We start from the raw sequence: 6,669 nt of genomic DNA, 5'->3' as shown, positions 1-6,669 counted from the left end.
CGATAATAATTATTGAGTATTAATTGGTTGAGACATTCGTGAAAGTTGAACGATTTTTAGGCGTACGTTTTCGCACAGAATTATCTTTAAATAAAAATTGGATGTTTAGAAAATTTTATATGGAAATAATAGAAGATTATATTATATAGAATTATAGTATCATATTAGAATCGATCTCAATTAAAACTTAATCCTTTCATTGAATCTACATTGATTGAAAAAAAAAAACATCATCTTCATCTTCAGTGATGCACAATCTTTGTGTAGAAATAACTTTCTATATTGAGAAGAGAAGAACAATATCAACGTAGTAGAGGTGCTTCTCAGCACTTGAATTTATCATCAAGCTCTGATGATTCACTTTACCTATTCCTACCCACCAACCAGGCACTATAATAAATTATCACACATCTCTTATTGAATCACTATACAGGAGATAGTGAGATACCTTTATCATATCTAAGTGATCGAGAAACATAAACAGTATGAAAAAACATAAATATATTCAACCTGTTGAAAAAGGTGACTCACATATACCTGAGATCTGGCGCCTGAAACTGTCGGAGATTTTTCAGCTCCCAACGATGAGTCAGACCATTCTCTGTTTACAAACACTTTAGCGGTGTGGGTCAATGGAATCATTCAAACTTGAGTCACCCACGTTATTAGCATTCTCTTATCATGTCTAAGAAAGTTATTGTTTTTTAGTGGTGTATGTTACTGGAGGTATAGCCTATTGTAATTTGGTTGAAGTTATTGTTGTGATGACGTATTTACCACCCATCGTTATCTTCTTTTATCCACCAAAAAGGATCAAGTATTCATAATTATAATGTATCTATTACCTCTGTATTACTGTATTCATTACCACTGTATTACTGTATTTATAATCTTCTAATGATAATAAAATTGGCGCTGACCATTCCAATCAATGATTTCCACTCGATGAACTTCATGTTGGGGATATTTGGTTTAAATAAAAGTTGTCAAGTAATAAATTGATGCAGTTTAGTATTCTATAGAATTAAGCTATTCAATAAATTCTTAATAATAAATTAAAAATTAAGAACAATAATTTATCATATTATCTTATCTATCATGGGTTCTATAGATTCATAAGCATTCAAATGCAGTACAGAATTGAAATTGAAATATTAAAATTTTATTTTATAAACTTTATCTAGCCTAATAAGTGTGTATATATTATCGTATTCAATAAACTCTGAATAAAACTGAAGTTTTATATTGTTTTTGAGAAGTGTGTATGTTCTTCTAAAAACACAATACAGTATAATGTTCTAATATCCTATTAATAAATTGTAAACTTTAAAACTGGTGTATTATGAGTTATTCCATGTATGGATTATCCCATATTTATCGTAGGCCTACACAATTTTAACATTCTCACTTCTACAAGATCTCTGATGATGAGTGATAAACTATCAAAGTTATTCATGAGACATCGAAGACTCATGAATTGATCTAATTCCTAAGACTCCAGATTGTAAGCTTTCGTTTCATGAGAAGATTGATTATGACGTAATGACTAAAACCTGTTTCAGTAAAATGTGAAAATGTTTATTGTAATTGTAAACTGTAAATGTTACTTGTAAATAATTGTGACAATTTTAAAATTGGTCGTTTCAATCATATGGATAGGTTGGATACATATAACATCAGCACCTTTCCTGGAGCACAGAAGCTATCGAGCTCCCTGAAGTCAATTCATTTCATGAGAAGTTACCCCAAGTCAGAAAACCCTTCTTTTCTTACATATATTTTTACTCAGGAGATGATAAGCTCATGATGAAAGCAGGTGCTAATATTAAAAACTCGTTAAAAAACATCAGTTTCCTATGTCGGTGGTATATTGAATCTGCAGAACCTTCTCATTTCCCTCGCTCCTTCATCATAATCTCGTCAGTCAGTGTCAAAAAGTGAACTTTAGAATCACTCCCTAGTATTTTACCATCCCTTTCACTTGCCACACCCATGGCCCTATAATAATTTCAACCCTAAAACCCGAGTAGGTCTTACATTATATTACAAGAATTCGTTCCAGAGCTGTAATCCTAAAATACATAGCGATGGTATATAGGTACGCAGTATAGATATAGACACACGAGTAATATTCTCGTTAACAAATCTACTGGAACTGATTCCCGCGGGGTATTAAAATATAATTATAAATCCACCCTTTCAATCCTTGCTCTTCATCCTTGTTCGTCGTGAACATGGTTTTAGGTCTATTACAAGGGAAGCCAAGGGGATACTTACATTGGTGAAGTCTGGGCTTTACTGCAATTGGGACATTGGGAGTCTGTTCACTACTGATGGTGTATTTCGAAATGGGTTTAAAGTTACTCATTCAAACGTTTGGAATGAATCATCTGTCTTAGGTATAACTGACTCCCAATGACACACCTTCAATCACAATGAGATGTGAAAATCATCTCAATGTTGATGAACACTCCTTGAATATTTATAATCTTTGTATCACATTTCATGTAAATTCTTTAAATTTTTGTGACATCAACATTACTTAGTAATAGATCAACGATCCCTCAGCTTCATCTTATTTCTGGATAGTTTGTCAAAGATATTTCAATTTTTCTTGTAGATTTCACTTTGATTTTGTTTTCAGAGTGAATATAATATCTTGGTAAAATCGAACTCAGGATAAAGTTCTCTAAATTTTTACTATGCTTTCTAGTACCCGATTAAAACAATAATATGGAATTGTTACGATTCATAAACATATTATCATAGATTATTATTTTCTATAAAACATATATAGTCAATCCTTTTTACAATCATTGAAAACTTCCATTATTCATGATCATACGATATCTTTTGAAAGGAAACAGTCAATAAAGCGAACTATCTATATTTTGCAACTCACTGATTTGATAAGAACCGATATGATCATGATTTTCTGTTCACTTTCAATGAATGAGAATCAATCATTATTATAGAACAAAATTAATACTTTCGAATGTGAATATTTCATTCAAGATTATTAGATCCATCAGAAAGAATTATTTTTTTGTAAATTTTATCAAACTACAAATTTTGAGACAAAGACATATTAGATGGATTGAATGACTTTGCGTATTTGAAATTATGAGGAGTTGGAGGTTAAACATAATAATTATTAGAATTTAATCATCATAGCTGGCCCAACCATCATGTTATCACTCATATAATATGACGTAAACATTGTAATAGTATTCTGTTTGTCCTGCTGGTGAACTTAATTACTGACACAAGGGTATTAAGAAGCAGCAGGGTACCTCAGAGGAATGACAGACAGGGATATGGCAATTAATTCGACGAACAACTAGCCTTTGATTTGACCAGAGCTTTCAGTTTCACTTCGACAGACAGGCCACTCTCCTGATATGCTTTGCTACTGCATGCTTTGTCATGCCTCAACACTAATCGCTGCCAATTAGGCCTAACCTAGGATCAGTCTAATCTAGGCTTCAGGCAAACTAGGGACGGTCAGTCACGGTAAGCCGATTGACGCAATTTCCCCGTCAACTAATTGGGCTCTGGTGCTAATGCTGCTAAAAGTTTTCCAGGTCTACTAGTCTGATGACTTTCAAAGCAAATAATATCAATAAATGATTATTACAAATTTGATTCAACTGTGGGAAGTAGTGATGGTACAATTTGTATGAATCAGTGAAGCCTTATTAAGCAATAAATCAAACACCGAATTGAATAATAAAGATGTCGAACAATGGAATTGAGTTTGTGAATTAATTTCGGCCCAACAGAGTGTTCATAGCAGTCTGTATGATAAATTACCTCCAAAAACCAGGTGTTTAGTTCAGTTATTTTCGGTTCTGTTTTCATTCGGTTTCAATTGTTAACGAATGCGATGAAAGTAGAGGGGAAAATTGGACAGAATGAGAGAGAAGAATGATGAGTAGTTTTAGAGGAAGTGAGATGTAACAACAGAGAAGTGAGAACATGATCTGTTTTGGCCCGAAAGCAGAATGAATATTCAGTAGCACACTACGTTTCTCCCCCAGTTTTGTAATAAAATGTTTCTATCTCTGTTGTGGCTTTTAGCTAACTGTATTTGTTTCTCGCTCAATCTCACTGTTCATTTTCATTCACAGCATTCAATATGAATTGCAGCATTGCAGCAGCAGAATTACTGCTGCAAGCTCAATAATGAATTGTAAAGTAATATCGTAATGATGCGATTTGGTTCTTCCCAGATTAATGATTAATGAAGCATGACAGAAACTTTGAAAACACATTCCAATTTGAGAACGGAAAAAATTTTATTTTTTTATCATTGGGCTAATTTAGACAATATTATATGAACAAAAAATAAGAAAATAGCTGATGTAATTATCAAATCATTATATTTGTTATTAACATTTTCTCCTCCCTGTATTTTTTGAATCTTGATTCCATCATTATCACAATTGTGACAGAAATATATCTGAAAGTTGATTCATACTATAATGTTGAGAATAATTGAAATAGAGGTGAATAATATTAATTCAATTGAGATTGTGTTCACGATGTAGGAATCAATGCTGTTATACACTTATTGAATTATAACAGTAAGTTATTCTATTGAGAAATAACAGTATTGAATGTTGTTATAATTTAAAATCAATGCATGATAAATCTTAAAATAATAATTACAAAATTAATGAAATAAAATAATCAATATCGGAATCAGGAATGAATCTTGATAATTTACTTTTTTTATTAATCTCAAACATAGGCTGGAGACACCAGTTTACAAAGGAACAGGTATATTTCGTTCACTTTGAAACATAACGCAGCTGATGAGATAAGTTATCATTGACTATTCAAGGAGATTTTTGTAGTTTTCAATGAGAGTAGATTTAGTTTCATAATCAAGATAATATCAATCAATAAAAAAATTGTGCGATGGCCGGGAATCGAACCCGGATCAACTGCTTGGAAGGCAACTATGCTGACCATTACACCACCATCGCACCTGATAGTTTCAAATCAGTTCTCTCACTATTTGAGATGGGATGATGAACGTTGGTTTGAATGGATCACGACCACGATGGAGGAGATAAAAGGTAGAGTTTGCGGTGAAAGGCAAAGTGCCATTGATATAGAAATTATTGCTCTTGGGTGAGAGAGAAAGATGTTGAATGAGTGAGAGAGAGTCAGTGAGTACAGAGAGGAGTGGAAGGAGAAAGAAACACCGTGCAAGCAGTGTGTCGATAGAACGTCTGAACAAAAGAAGTGAATCTTCATTATGGTAGTGTTAATAGTGAATTGACATTCAACAAGCAGCAGAATTGCAAAGTATAATACATCTACTGTCTTATTTTCTACATACATAATGAAGGGAGAAGAAATGATGCTGGCAATAACTTAAATATTATTCTCAAAATTAGAAATTGAAATGTTGGATTCATTCAGTTTCAAGCATGGTCCTAAACTATTGCAATCTGGCAACACAAATGAACTAAGTTGCAACTAATTGTGCAAGTAACGATTCACGAGAGAAGTGAGAAAATTTTGACGGGTGAGAACTTAAAAGAACAAGGAAGCATGACAGAGCGTTCCGGATTTTGAATTTTGAACAAATAACCTGTATTTCCTACTTGAAGGATGAAGTAGAAGAGATGAAAGACAACTCATGTTTTCCAATAGAGGATATTATTTTGATTGAGATGAGAAGAAAGACGAAGAGAGAGAACAGTGAGAGAAAGATTAGATTAGAGTTCTTGATTCATGTATAGGGCTACTTGTAATGTAAATATAAAGAAAAATGAGAATATCAGTACCCTTTTTGAATTATTTTTATCACAACATGTTTCAACATTAACTTGAAAATGGCATCAATGTTAAAACATGATGTGATAAAATAATTCAAAAAGGATACTGAGATTTTTATTTTTCTTTATATTTGGATTCATGTATACTGGATTACACACTAATTCACGTGAAATGAAAGTTTTGCTAATCATGCAACAAATTTTACAAAGTATAAAAAATTAATCCATGAGAATAAAGATTGAATGCAAATTGAATAACGATAATATTGTGATGTTACTACATGAATCGGCGCTGTTTTAACAAAATACAATACTCGATTCTTTGAAAAGGATATATTATTGTTAATAGCGTATGGTATATATATATATATGATTATATATATACTTATATATATATATATATATATTATATATATATATATATATATATATATATATATATATAATATATATATATATATATATTGTGATGAATCTTTCAAATAGATCTCATGAAAAGAGAGAAAAATTGTGATTACCTTTTAAAATGAAAGAATTGCTAAAGGAATAGTTAGCGACCGAGCGATAAAGCTTACTTATCAATAACTGTATATTAGATAAGAGTACCGTTCTGTACTGAATATTTTTCTAGGAAAATTATTCAATAAAATTATAATTATTTTGCGAATAAAGCACAAATTATTTATGAATCGCTCATTGATTTTGAGGTTACATTTGTTTACTATCGATCAGATGTTTTTAAAAACAGTTCGAACGCAGCTGACTGATTCAAAGCATTGTCAAATATCATACGGTTCTCATGCAAGGAAAATATAATTCCTAAAAATTATAAAACTATCAATAAAGGATCAAGAATTTCAAAATAAAAAAATAAAAT

At 31.4% G+C, this 6,669-nt stretch overlaps 1 non-coding gene across 1 annotated transcript; it reads right to left on the bottom strand.

Moving 5' to 3' along the window:
* Positions 1-4,919: 4,919 nt before the first annotated feature.
* On the bottom strand, positions 4,920-4,991 carry Trnag-ucc. The gene has a single exon. It is a non-coding gene; the product is annotated as a tRNA-Gly (tRNA).
* Between the last annotated feature and the right edge of the window lie 1,678 nt (positions 4,992-6,669).

The sequence above is a fragment of the Nilaparvata lugens genome, chromosome 7 (assembly GCF_014356525.2).
Source record: "Nilaparvata lugens isolate BPH chromosome 7, ASM1435652v1, whole genome shotgun sequence".
NCBI classification, from domain to species: domain Eukaryota; kingdom Metazoa; phylum Arthropoda; class Insecta; order Hemiptera; family Delphacidae; genus Nilaparvata; species Nilaparvata lugens.
The sequence above is the reverse complement of the archived record's forward strand: the minus strand, read 5'-3'. Positions and strand labels throughout refer to the sequence as shown.